General features: G+C 40.1%; 1 long non-coding RNA gene across 1 annotated transcript; it reads left to right on the top strand.

Annotated features, from left to right (window-relative positions):
- The first annotated feature begins 9,123 nt into the window (after positions 1–9,123).
- Positions 9,124–12,734, top strand: LOC121864088. The gene is made up of 3 exons (XR_006088546.1): positions 9,124–9,164; positions 10,416–10,490; positions 12,245–12,734. It is a non-coding gene; the product is annotated as an uncharacterized LOC121864088 (long non-coding RNA).
- Positions 12,735–15,000: the final 2,266 nt, after the last annotated feature.

Genomic DNA, 15,000 nt, shown 5'->3' with positions numbered 1-15,000 from the left:
TCTACCCTTTTATAGTCCGATTGTCTTTGTTTTTTGTTTTTTGTTACCTGTTGGGATCTGGGTAGACGTATAACTATATTCTAAATCCCCAACTCGTAACAAATGGCGACCGTGACAGGATACGACCTTAAGTACCATATTCCTTCCTCCCTTGTTACTCAGTGTTAATTATTCCTCCCAGTCACTTCTGTTCACAATTGTTTTACGGTGGTTTAAAGGTTCCTTCATATGTGTGTGCATATATTGGTATTGCCGTACATTAAGCGTGACAGACGTAGGATATTAGGTTCCAAGTGCCATAAGGCTTACCTGTTAATACACGTGGCAGTCGTGTAGTAAGTCTTATCGAGTGTAGGGAAGAATCCGGATCTGTTTAATGCCGTACCCTCACTCCAGAGTAGGCTGTTCCATAGTCACTAGTTTAGGGTGAAGTGATATCTTGGGACGCCCGCTCTACCAGGACCCCATAATTATAAAGCCTCAATTATTGTTCTTCTCATTATCTCATTCGGGGTCAATCATACCATTTATCAGGCTTGTTAATCCGGATCTTTATATTAATGCCGTAATACGCCCTTCCTCTTTCAAGTATATCAGGGTTGTTAATCCTGATCTTTATATTAATGCCGTAATACGCCCTACCTCTTTCAAGTCTCTTATCCTTATCTAAGGATCTTCTCAGAAGAACAATAATCATAAGTGTAATTTCTCTAGGTATAACTTGGTTAGTTTTCGGGACTTTCTGGTTATCTACTGCCGTGATATTTTCTAGGGTTATCCACTTATCTTATCTTTGGACCATTAGTTAATTTATCCTATTTTTCTTAACAATGGCCACCTCAGGTTTTGATTCCAGGATTTTATTGAAAATCCTTCCGTATTAAATTACGTGTTAATATCCTGAAGAAAGAATGGAAAGAAATAGCCAACTATTGCTAATATCCCATTTTCACAGCAACTGACTAAGGAAATGTTAAAAAATCATGTGATTGAAGTGCTGGTTCAACATGAAGTTTTAAAAGAATCCGCTGTTGACAGATTAACGCCCATGTCCAAGAAACTTCAACCACTATCCACCACCCCTCCTCACTCAGAAGTTGCTTCAGGTCTGGCTAGCCCTCAAGAAAAAACACAAAGAGTAGACGCCTTAGAATTAGAACGAGCTAGGTTCGAGTTCCAAATCAAAATGAAAGAACTCGAGTTGGAACAGGCCAAGTTGGAGCAGGAGGAAAAGTTGGAACAGGCCAAGTTGGAACAGGCCAAGTTGGAGTACAAGTTGGAGCATGAGGAAAAGTTGGAAATGGCCAAGTTGGAACAGGCCAAGTTGGAGCAAAAGTTGGAGCATGAGGGAAGGTCGGAATAGGCCAAGTTGGAACATGAGGAAAGGTTGGAACAGGCCAAGTTAGAACAGGCCAAGTTGGAGCATGAGGAAATGATGGAATGGGCCAAGTTGGAGCAGGAGGTTAGACTGAAAGAACTACAGGTAAGAGAGATAGAAGTCACCTTAACATCGGAGTTTAAATCAAAAGAAGTGGCATTAAGAGAGAAACTAGCTGCTTTTAACCCTGCTACTGCTTCTTCCCTTGTTCCCGGGTTTGATGAATCCGATATGGACGGGTCATTTAGGACTTTTGAGAAAATAGCCGGGAAGAATGAGTAGCCAAAGGACCAGTGGGTGTCAGTGTTAGTTCCTAAATTATATGGTAAGGCTCGTAGAGTTTATAACTGTTTAGACCAGACTGATGACTAGTGATAACGTAAAAAAGAATATCCTCACCTCTTATGCTATCACGCCAGATGGATACCGGCAGAAGTTTTTTGCAACCAACCAAACCATTTTCCCCACAACTTTGTTGAGTTTACCAAGAAAAGCTTAGGTTTTTTAAGAAGTGGTTAGAGGCTAAGAGACCTCCACATTTGGTGATTTGTTAAATTTGGTAGTCCTGGAGGAGTGGAAAAGCAAGATACCATTTCACATCTTGAAGCATGTGGAGGAGCGTGGAGAGGTTAATTTAGGGCGTGCTGCTGAGCTGGCTGATGCGTATGCTTTGTTGGTGGAGTCACTGGGCAGTAGAGAACGTGGTACTTTCCGACATGTTAGGTCCTCCTCTGATGATATCCTTGGGGACGTGAGTGGTAGGTCGAAAGGTCCCACACCTACCCGCCCTGATGCAACCAAGTTTTATTGTTCTTACTGTAAAAACCCAGGCCATACGATCCAGACTTGTAAACACCCAAAGTGTCGAATTGCTAAAAGGAGTTCCCTGGATCACAAATCCAAACCAATAGCAAATACCAATGTGGAAAGGCCCCATCAGGATCTCTTCTCTTCATTCACCTATGAGGGAAAAATTTCAATCATAGAGGGGTCTCGTTCTTTCCCTATTCGTATACTACGTGATACGGGCGCAGTTAATAATCTTATCCTCCTGTTAACGTCATTCCGATATATTCATCGCATTTACCAATGAGAGTGTTCTTAATTTCAGACTTATCCCATTCTTCCTATCCTTTAGGCCAAAGTGCACCCAATCGTCCCTTTGGATTACTGGGGAAGTGCAAATAGCCATTAGGAAAGACCCAATGCCTGTGTGCGGCATTCATTTATTATTGGGTAATGACTTGGTAGGAGATCTAGTGGTTCCCAACATAAAGACAGTCGACTCTCCCTTACCTGTCAACTCCACCACTGACCTTAAAGAAACTATTCCTCATCTTTTCCCATCTTGTGCTGTCACCCGGTCACAGAGTGTGCAAAATGGGCCCCTCTTCATCTAAAACCACCTCCAATATCTTACTACCCACAGAAGATCTGTACAATAAGACCATTAGTAAGGATGAGCTCATTACAGCCCAACAATCTGATCCATCTTTGTTCAAACAGGTGATGAAAGACCTCAGTGTGGACCATTGTACATCTTCGGCTTACCACCCACAATCCCAAGGTTGCTTGGAACGGTTCCATCAAACTTTCAAATCAATGATAAAAAAATACTGTATAGAACACCAAAAGGAATGGGATGAAAGCATAGACTTGTTACTCTTTGCCATCAGCGAATGTCCCCAGGAGTCATTGGGTTTCTCCCCGTTCGAGTTACGATATGGGAGACAAATTAGGGGACCCCTTAAAATAGTAAAGTAGCAGTGGTTTGACACTCCATCTATTAAGCCCGCAACAGTTTCCCAATACATTAACACTTTACGGGACAAATGAACTGAAGTCCGAACCATTGCTCAGTCAAACTTAAAAAAAGTCCAAGAAAAAATGGTGAAGTCCCAACCTAAATTAGTTAAAAGATCATTTTCTCCAGGTGACAAAGTGTTACTTTTTCACCATTCCAGGCTCCCTTAAAAAGCAAGTTTACTGGTCCCTATATATAGTTGTATAATAAACCATCTCCCTCAACCATATAGTCCATACTCCTGATCGCAGAAAGATTCACACCCCAGTTCAGGCGGCCAATCTCATGAATTTCACGTATTCTGTAAAAGTCAGAGGAAGACATCCCAGAGGCTATAAGCCAACCTGTATTGCATATGGTTTTGTCAGGGCCGGAGCCGGAGACAGATGACATGGATCTATTGGAGAATTTAGACTTCCCTCTACCTAAAGAAAACCCTGCTAACAGTCACATACTCAACAACTTGGATGAGTATTTTTCTGTTCTGAATCCATCTCAAGCAAAAGGTCTCACTCAGTTATTATCAACATTTCTTAAAGTCACGTCAGACCTCCCAGGGTTTTGCAATATACTTAAACATGATATTAAGCTAATCTCAGATGATGTACAACCCATTAGGCAATCAGCATATCGACTAAATCCACAAAAAAAAGAGATTATGAAAAAGGAGGTAGATTTTTTGTTAAAACATAACTTAGCTGAGCCTAGTACTTCCCCCTGGGCTTCACCTTGCCTTCTCATTCCAAAACCCGATGGCACTTTTCGTTTCTGTACCGATTATCGTAAAGTGAACCAGGTCACTGTCTCAGACTCCTACCATTTACCTTTGATTGAAGATATAATAGACAGCATAGGCTGTGCCAAATTTATCAGTACGGTGGACTTATTGAAAGGATATTATCAAGTGGGACTCACGGATAAGGCAAAAATAATCTCGGCATTTATAACTCCATTTGTTCTTTTTCAATATTTGGTTATGGAGTTTGGCTTTTCTAATGCTCCGGCCACATACCAGAGGGCCATCAACTACCTTATTCAGGACCTAGGTGGGACGTTCGCCTACCTGGATGACCTGGTGGTGGTGTCGGACAGCTGGGACGAACATCTGGTGCGTTTGGAGATACTGTTTGCACGACTGCAAGAGACTGGATTCACCATAAACCTGGCTAAATCTGCTTTTGGCCGGGCCTCAGTGACTTACCTGGGACATATCGTTAAGCATGGTATGGTGGAGACCCATGAATGCTAAACGTTAGAGCTTTATCTTTGTCCTTCCCTATCTCCAAGGATTCCAGGAAGGAACCCACGCGCCTTTGGGATAAAGTACACACGCCGGTTCTGCAGTAACTTCTCCAGCGTGGCTGACCCTCACAGACCTTACCAGTTCTCATGTCCCTTTACATCTGGAACCAGAGGTGCGACCTGGTCTTTCCACACTGCCTCAAAGCCTTCTCTTGCCTCTGCTCTGTAGTCCACCCTCTGACTACACCGCTCTTCCATCTGCAAATGACGCTTAGTGGTGTCGGATTGGGGGCTGTGCTCCTAAATCAACGCAACCACTGATGTTCTTCTACCCTGTGGCATATTACTCCATTGCTGAAAAACATCAGACCAACTACTCGACCATAGAGAAGGAGGCCCTGGCTCTGGTGTTGGCAATAAAGAAGTTTGAATGTTACCTCCAGTCTTGCCCACAAACAACCCTAGTCTTCACCGACCATAACCCACTCACGTTCATCCAAACCAACAAGACCTCCAACCAGTGAATCCTCCGCTGGGCTCTCCTCACCCAGCCCTATAATCTACAAGTCCGGCACATAAAGGGGGTGGACAACCTGATTGCAGACTCCTTATCCCGAGCTCCAGTAGAAATGCAGCAGCTACTCTCCAGACGCACCAGGTGATCACCTCCTTCGCGCCCGCGCTACAGAGGTCTTTGGAGGAGGGGTGTGTTACGAACCCCTCCACCCAGCACTATGAACCACGCCATCTATTGTCTTGATCTACCTACCCAGCACCACGAGCAACGCCATCTAGGGACGAGACACGAGTATGACTCGTCTTAGTTACCACTCCGGGGTTTCCTTTCTCCATATCCTGGTTGTTACGTCACTTCCTCCAAGTCTTCTTTGTGAGCTCCAATTCGAGGAGAGAGGACTTGGCTCTGGGAAGTGACCACAGGATCATCTATCCTCTAAACCTACGGGACAGTGACTACCTACCGTCTTCTACAATACTCAGCCTTACTCGTCAGCCATCTCAGCTCCTCACTTAAGTACTTGTATCTTGTATTGCCTCCCCCACGTCCACTTGCTTCAAGATTGTTTTATGTTTTATTAATATGTATATACTGTTAATGTTTAGGTTAAGTTTGGTTAAGGGTAATTTATAAGCTGAATATTTTGTTAAGGGATTTATGGTACTCTATTATACACAACGAAAACTCGCATCCTTTGTCTACCCTTTTATAGTCCGATTGTCTTTGTGTTTTTTTTTTTTTGTTACCTGTTGGGATCTGGGTAGACGTATAACTATATTCTAAATCCCCAACTCGTAACAGGACCTATTGTATCTCTAACCTTTGATTTATACAGTTGATAAAAAGCTTTGGGTTATTTTTCGATTCATTTGCTACCTTGATTTCGTAATTTCTCTTTGCTTTCCTAATTTCTGTTTTTACCTGTCTTGTTAGGTTCTGATAGTAACCAAGTAAGTGATTTTCGCCTTTCTTAACTTTTCTATATACTCCTTTCTTTTTCCCTAGAAGATCTAAGAGTCTATTATTCATCCATTTTGGTTGGTTCCGTATCGACCTGAATTTTCTTTTAGTGATGTGTTTATTTTGAGCATTATGGATTGTCGCAATAAATTGTTCATAAGTAGCTGCTAAATTAAATTCGGGGTTATCCCGTCCTAAGTTGACAGTTTCCGGAGGTGTGGGGGGGATTAATCTTTTGACCATAGGGTCATCCCTTAGGTCTCTCCTTAAGCTACCGTAATTAGCCTTCCTAAAATCCGGGATCAAGGCCGAATTTTCCTTCTTCCTGCCATTCCATATTATGTTAAAATATATGGGTTTATGATCACTGTTTCCTATTTCGTCTCCAATCCCAACATCTTTTACTAGATTTTTATTATTACTGAGAACTAAATCGAGGATATTTTTTCCTCTAGTGGGCGAGTTTATGAATTGATATAAAAAACTATCTTGTACTACTTCTAGAAAATCTTCAGATTCATTATCACTAAGTTGATTTTTCCAATCTAAGCCTGAAAAGTTGAAATCGCCTAGAATACATACATTGTGTCTATCAGATGCCTTCTTTATTTCCTCCCATAGCAATTTACCATCGTTCCTACTCAAATTAGGTGGTCTATATATAACACCAATGACTACAGACTCATTGCCCTCACCAATCTCTACCCAAATACTTTCATTGTCGCTATTTGTTTTAATGTTTGATTTATTGCAGCTTTTTAATGACACCCTGATATACACTGCTACACCGCCCCCTCTCCTTCCTACTCTGTTAAATTTAAATAGGTTATATCCTGGAATATGAAATTCTGCTAAAAAATGTTTGCTGTTTGAATTTATCCATGTTTCCGTTATTGCAATTATATCTATGTTCTCTTTACTAACAATGGCCCTGAGCTGGTCCATTTTGTTACACAGGCTTCTACTATTAGTATAATAAACACTCAAAATATTTCTTCCGTTTCTATCTGTTTTACATTTATTACTTTGATGTTTGTTATTATGACTAACTATATTTTCAGCATTATCTACTTCTGTTTCACTGCTGTTATTTTCACATGGTATTTTCCTCTCTTTACCATTGATGGGATTTGGACATATTAAAACCCCACCTTTACTACCCTGTCAACTACCTTCACTAGCACCGCCACCCCCTTCCTACTTAAATGCACCCCATCCCTTGCATACATACTATCAATGAATGGCGTCGACAGCTCTTTACACTGTTCTTCCAACCAGCAATTGAAACCAATTGCACGGGACATCCATTCACGACTGGCACCACGTCTAGGTAGGATAGAGCAAGCAATAGGAGTTCCACCCTTCACCCTAATCTTATCTAGAGCTTCCCTATACAGTTTACGCAGTCTGACTGGTACGCCAATGACGTTCTCCACTCTCTCCAGTACTCTACCTATCCCTGCCCCGGGGAGACACTCGAGCTTCCTAACTTTAGTGCAGAGATTGTTACCTAAATACTTCACCATCGAGTCTCCCATGACAGAAACACATTTGACCTTACCTGAGTGTGGTGATTTCTTACCTGCGCTACTTCCTCTCTCCACACTAACAGAGGGAGTAGCACTCGTGGTGTTACTAGCACCTTCCTTACACTCGTCACTTAAGGTGCTGAACCTGTTGTTTAGGTCTACAGCTGAGTGCCTTTTTAGAGTGCATTTTGTAGCACTAGCAGCAACTACCTTCCATGAATCCACTTCAACTTCACCGTCCTTCACGACACTGGCAAAGGTTTTCTTCTCCTCTAAAACTAGCTTTAAGGCTAAGTTTTCGCCCTTGAGACTCTGGACCTCCTTCTCAACCTTCTCCAGTCGGTCTTGCAGGGCAAGACAAAGCTGGAGAACGTGAGAGGTGGTCGAGTACTCGTCAACAGCTGCCATGTCACTATGTCACTAACACTGACAGGAACACAGGTCCGCACTGGGTGAGGGTCAGAGGTCAACTGCTGATAACCACAAGGAAAGAAGAAAACACGAAGTTCCCAAGCGCTTTCGTGTAATTCACATCTTCAGGGGTGAGTACATATATATATATATATATATATATATATATATATATATATATATATATATATATATATATATATATATATATATATATATATGTATATATATATATAAGAAAATAAGGAGTCTGCAATAGGTCGGTTGGCCTGTGCATTGAAGCTCCTGTCGAAAGTAAATACCACTCTATCATCCATGAATCTATCTAGCCTCCTTTTGAAACTTTCCAGCGTTCCAGCACTTACTACAAAGTTGCTAAGCTTGTTCCACTCGTCCACCACCCTATTTGTGATCCAGTTTCTTCCTATCTCCCTCCTAAACCTAAACTTATCCAACTTGAATCCGTTGCTCCGAGTCCTATCCTGCTCGGATATTATAAGAACTTTATCTATATCCCCTTTATTGATTCCATTCACCCACTTAAATACTTCTATCATATCTCCCCGCACTCTTCGTCTTTCTAGGGAATGCAAGTTAAGTTTCTTTAACCCATCCTGATATGGAAGGTTTCTAAGTCCCGGAATCATTTTTGTCATTCTTCGCTGCACCGACTCTAGTGAATTTATATCCATTCTATAATAGGGGCACCAGAACTGAACCGCATAATCGAGGTGCGGCCTAACTAGCGCAAGATATAGTTGCAATAAGACCTCTGCACTCTTGTTAAGCACTTCTAGATATAAAAACCCAATACTTGTTGGTTTGCCCGACGAAACATTAACGCACTGTTTTCAGGCCGTAGGTCCGCCTACACCCCCAGGTCTCTTTCACAAGTCGATTTCAGGCTGATGTTGTTTTATATATATATATATATATATATATATATATATATATATATATATATATATATATATACAGTATATCTAGGGTAACAGCCCTGACAACATAATTATATTGCCTTGGGAAATATCCGGACGTGAGTCATGGGATGCCAGGTGAAATGATTCTCCAATAGTTAATTCCATCACGTTTCTCCCTTTCGCTGGTAATTCTTTATATTTAATTAAATATTACTGTAGATGATCAAACATAGAAATTAATTTTATGTATTCAAGGACCAGGGTGTTCTACAATTAATAAAAGGAAATAAGTAAATTTCTCCAGCTGATATCGGTAATTCCTGGACGTCAGGTATATAAAGTGAACACCAAGGAATTGTATCATCACACCTTACTCCTGTCTCTTGCTGATATCGTAACTGAGGTAAGCTTACATTCGTTTTAAATAATACTGAAGTATACACAGAATGACGACTATTAAGTGCGTGGTGTAAGTTTGGTGTTTTCTCTCAAGTTTTATATATACAGTATATATTTCATGTAGATCCACAATGAAAACGTGGATAAGATAAATCTTGATAAAATCACACGGGAAAAGGGAAACACCGGAGCACCTTAGCTTTCGTCTTCATTCAAGACATCTTCAGAGGCAACTGGATTACATGGACAGAGAGAGGCTTAAATATACAGGGTGACCTTATTAAACATGAGGTCAGGCCATAATGATGTCATCCACTAGTCCCCACACCAACACCAACACACACTTAGAGAAGCTTAAGAGAAAGGGGGCGACGAAACTAGTCAGGTCAGGTCAGGTCAAAAATAAGGGACCCACTAAATAACTATCCTACATCTAGCTCCTAGGTTTTTAAAGCATTTTTAACCTTGGGCCACTGACAAATAAATTTATGTAACATAATATCAGTTTTGAACTGACCATCAATAAGGTTAATTGATTTTAATTCCTTAATCAAACTAGCTTCAATCAGAAGTCTTTCTGTGACACAAGATGGTTTGAACACTTCTAAGCTTTTTCCCCAAGCAATGTGATGATTATTATTCCTAACATGAACAAACAAGGCACTGCTAAGGTGCTCCGTTGTTTCCTTTTTTCCCCGTGTGATTTTATCAATATATATATATATATATATATATATATATATATATATATATATATATATATATATATATATATATATATATATATATATAATCATGTATTAGATGGAAATAAAATACTGCAATTCAAATCTCAAATTGTACTGACGCACCTTCCTTGTGCAACACCTTTATGAAGTCGGGTATTCTGAATCATAGTTAAGATGATGTATATACAGTACATGTGCGGGAGTGGGGCGGGGGGTATGAAGCAATGTCCACAAGTGGTAAATAAAATAATATGTCATGCCAAATATGAAACATCGAGAAAAGCGAGAGATAGAGAAATTGAAATATATACCAACATACTTCAATATGCAATTTCTATCCTTATACTTTCCTCGCCAGCTCTACTATCTTCCTCACTAGAATCCCAAACTGGGGTTCTCTCGACCTTAATACAACAAGAAAAGTCCACCACTAGACGTTCTTTATGTACAGTTCATTCATAAGGTTCATTATACAGGTCAGACCCAATGTACATTGTGTTCTGTGAGTAAAAGTTTCCTCTCAACAGGCTGGTGAACCATGAATACCAAGAGCATTGTATTCCTGCTGGTGCTGGTGATCGTGGCCATCACCGTTGTCAATGGTGAGTCACCTTAATTATATTTTATCTCAGTCCAGTGTTTGCTGAGTTGCCCAGGTTCTTGGCGAGCCACTCCTGCGCTTGATGCGTCATTTCATTGTTGATGAGTCATTCTAGACGTCTAGAATATGGTGACACATCCTGATGCTTGAAGATAGGCAAAAATATGATGAGATCGCCTTGTCAGTTTTAAGTAAACCTTTCTTACAAGGAAATTTACGAAATTTTATTCAATCACCTCTTTTTTAAATTTAAAGTAATCTCTTTCATACATTGAAAAATAATGCATTGAACACCTCTTCCGATGCTTCGATATTGCATTAAGAATGACATAGTGTTGTTACGAGTTTCTTTTTAATAATGGTTTCAGAAAATGCAAAGCTTTGAATACATCCTTACACACACACATATATATATATATATATATATATATATATATATATATATTTCATTAGCCCAATAAAGCACGCGGACTTCTACATACAATCAACACCTCAACCCGCCAGGATTCGAACCCACGGCCAACGAGCCCATGACTGTGACTGGGGAATGCTAACCGCTGGACCACCAGGATACAAAAGCAGTCCTAGACTTTGTTATATTTCACACAAAGCCTGTTCAACGAGCTTAAGGCGCCGTGAACCTGTAATTGGGACTACTCGTATCACGTAGGTGGTCAGAGTAACGTTTTACCAAATCCGGCTTCGATACACGAGGATCCATATATATTTCATTAGCCCAATAAAGCACGGCGCCTTAAGCTCGTTGAACAGGCTTTGTGTGAAATATATCAAAGTCTAGGACTGCTTTTGTATCCTGGTGGTCCAGCGGCTAGCATTCCCCAGTCACAGTCATGGGCTCGTTGGCCGTGGGTTCGAATCCTGGCGGGTTGAGGTGTTGATTGTATGTAGAAGTCCGCATGCTTTATTGGGCTAATGAAATATATATGGATCCTCGTGTTTCGAAGGCGGATTTGGTAAAACGTTACTCTGACCACCTACGTGATACGGGTAGTCCCCATTAGAGGTTCACGGCGCCTTAAGCTCGTTGAACAGGCTTTGTGTGAAATAAAACTAAGTCTAGGACTGTTTTTGTATCCTGGTGGTCCAGTGGTTAGCGTTCCCCGGTCACAGTCATTGGCTCGTGGGCCGCGGGTTCGAATCCTGGCGGGTTGAGGTGTTGATTGTATATATATATATATATACATATATATATTTATATATATATATATGTATATATATTTAATATACATATGAAGTCCTTTTCATTTATTTTTCATGGTCTTTTTCAAATTTCTCTATCTGTTTTTACTTAAATCCAGTATGTTGAGTTTTAACAAATAACAACAACTAAAAAACTTAATATTCAATTAAATTCTCAGCTTTAAGTAAAGGTAATGTGAACAACTCATAATAATACTGCGGGTGACGATAGGATGGGCTAAACTAGTCATATAACCTTAATACCGTGTATCAGTGTTACATGAACACCTGAGTGCCGTGTACAAGTGTTACATGAACAACTTAATACTGTGTACCAGTGTTATATGAACGCCTTTGTACCGTGTACCAGTCTTACATGAACACAAAGTACCGTGTACCAGTGTTCATGAACACCTTCGCACGAAATAGCAACAAGGAGATCTCTAAGTGTGGCATCTTTTTTCCCTCGCCTATATTCTTCCATGACAAAAGTGAAATATCTGGGTTAGTGGATTTCACAATCTGCTTCTAACGCCCTCCTTTCGTCTCCAACAGGAAGCATCAAGTATCCCTGCCCACAAGTCAACGGGTTTTGTGTAAGTTTTTGTAGTTACGGACAAGAAATATCTACCGGCATCTGCTACGGCAATAATATATGTTGCAGGGTAAAACAGCCTTACCACTAGTCCACAACAGTGGCCAGACCTGACGGACGCCACCATGACCTATAAGAAGACACCCTCAACTGTGTTTGGTGATCATCGACGAAACTTCTGTTTTCACATGCGATTCGAGAACTTGCTTTACCTATGATTTTTTTTAAGCATTTGAATTCTGCAACAACCTTTATTTTCTTGTTCTTGCACATTTTAAGAAATGATGGAGAATATTAGTAAAATTTAATTTAACTTGAGACTTGCGTCATTAGCATGCGCATCTGCTTATTTTTGACGTGTATTGCCTTGTTAATTCCCTCATCTATAAATGATAACATTTATCTTTGTTTTGAGATCTTGATAATAAAATTGTTATGCTAAAACTGAAATAATTGCCTCTTATACCAACACTTATTCCCTCATTGGACCAGTAAGAGACCCGTTTTGTAAAGTTAGTACTGTATGTTTACTGTCACCTGAACACAGTGTAAGGAGTCGGAGAAACGGTTTTACTCCACTGCTGTAACAACATAAGTAACTTTTGGAGCAGGAAAAAGGAAAGTGACCGAATGAGAACAAAAGAGAAGGGAGAGAAGATAGCATGTACTGTACCCAAAACTTATATAAGCATCTACCCAACTTTTCCTTGTAAACCATTGTCTGCCTAAATGGTTTCACACATACCTTTAACTGAAATAGTGTGAAAAGTTCTCCAGGCATTTTTTCAGTGAAAATTTATTAATTTATGTATAGAATTGATGTAAGAAATGTGTTATAAATACTAATGATAAGATTAAGTAATAAATTACGTATAAAACTCATAATTAATAAGCTATTTAAAGAAAAATTCGCTTTAACAAAATTCTTCTAAGAAGATACAAAAGTCAAACGAGTGTTATACAGGAGATTAACAACAAAGAAATTGTTAATGATAAGAACGACTCAACAAAAGTTCTTCATTGGATTACAAAGTGAATTACTGAGTACAAAATTAGTAAGAACAAAAAATAAGCTTATTTAATAAATTTGTTCAAAGATCACAGTTCTCACAGGAGCAAGAAAATAATGCAATCACAGTGAATGCATTTGACCAACTATTTTCATCATCCATACTGCTACCTCTTGATCTGCCCATTGACAAAGCAGTCTATAGAGGTGTGAACTGCCGGAGACATTCAAAAACAATTTTCATCCAGGTGTAACAGCATCTTTGCTTTATATAAATACACCCCAATGAATAACATCATGTTATTCATCAAATTATTCACCAAGTGATTTACCATGTTGTTTATGACTAGATCACTGAAGTTGCATCTATCACGGGGGTCGAGCTGATTCAGTAAACACCGCTCGCTTCCTACCACTCTCTCACGCCCAGTGGGGAGCAGTTCACTCCATACCGCTATACAGGGAAGTTTACACTTAGCAGAAGTATTATCTCAAAGTAATTTACGTAACACTTCCCTGGAAAGAATTCACAATATATTATCTCAGATTATATCTGTGGATATACGGTACTTTCTTTCAGTTTAAAAATAGAAAATGCCAAGAAGTGTTTACATCAAGCCCTGCCACTTCAGAGTTCCAGAACTTAATTAAAACAATTAATGTGATACCAAAACAGCTCTCACACTTGGTGTCAAACAGTGAGACGAATTCTATACACTTGTACAGCACTCAAAAAAAAAAGAAAATATTGATGACACAAGTGACATTCTAAGTGAATCATCATCAAACAAAGTATTTTAGTGGGAAATAGGTGGACAGTGGTTATAAACACCTGCAAAACGTCTACACAGAAATCCAGTGGTAACAAAGATAATATAAAGACTTGCTGACATAGCAGTCAACCCGCCAGCATCAGCTCACAGATCATGGTGACCCAAATGGAGCCGACACCAGACGAGCCTACCCGAGTGTTGTCTTAGTGTCCTAGCTAGCTAATAGCCAGCCAGCCAACCAGCAGCCAGCACTACAACACACGAGTACTAGGAAAGTTGTCATCGTGGTTCCAACAAGCAGACAAGCTGGCAGCCTCTTGATTAAACAATCAAGCCTCTCCAGTGTACAAGAAAGGTCAGCCCCAGGTTGATCGCCGCAAGAAAGGTCAGCCCCAGGTTGATTGCCATAAGAAAGGTCAGCCCCAGGTTGATCGCCGCAAGAAAGGACAGCCCTATGTTGATCGCCATAAGAAAGGTCAGCCCCCAGGTTGATTGCCATAAGAAAGGTCAGCTCCCAGGTTGATTGCCACAAGAAAGGTCAGCCCCAGGTTAATCACTGCTAGAAGGAACAGCCCCAGGTTGATCGACATAAGAAAGTTCAGCCGCCAGGTTAATCATGACAAGAAAGGACAGCCCCAGGTTGATCGCCACAAGAAGTGTGATGCCATGCTTCCCAGAGTGGGGCGTCTTTAACTTCTGGCGTCGAAACTCTACAGATTCTTTGGTCAGTTAGATCACAAACAATCATTATCTTACAGACTCCACAAACACAAGTGAACTTCCAGAAGTCTTCAAACGCAGTCAATATAAAATAAATTATATGCACAACGGTCTAAAAGCAAAATTATATAACACATTTATAAAGTAAGAGAGGACCCAAACAAAGTATATATACTTTTAATAATTTTAATTCTCTTTCTCTTCATTTCCATAA

The sequence above is a fragment of the Homarus americanus genome, unplaced genomic scaffold (genome assembly GCF_018991925.1).
Source record: "Homarus americanus isolate GMGI-L3 unplaced genomic scaffold, GMGI_Hamer_2.0 scaffold40892, whole genome shotgun sequence".
Taxonomy (NCBI): Eukaryota; Metazoa; Arthropoda; class Malacostraca; order Decapoda; family Nephropidae; genus Homarus; species Homarus americanus.
This window is presented reverse-complemented; position numbering and strand designations above follow the sequence as displayed.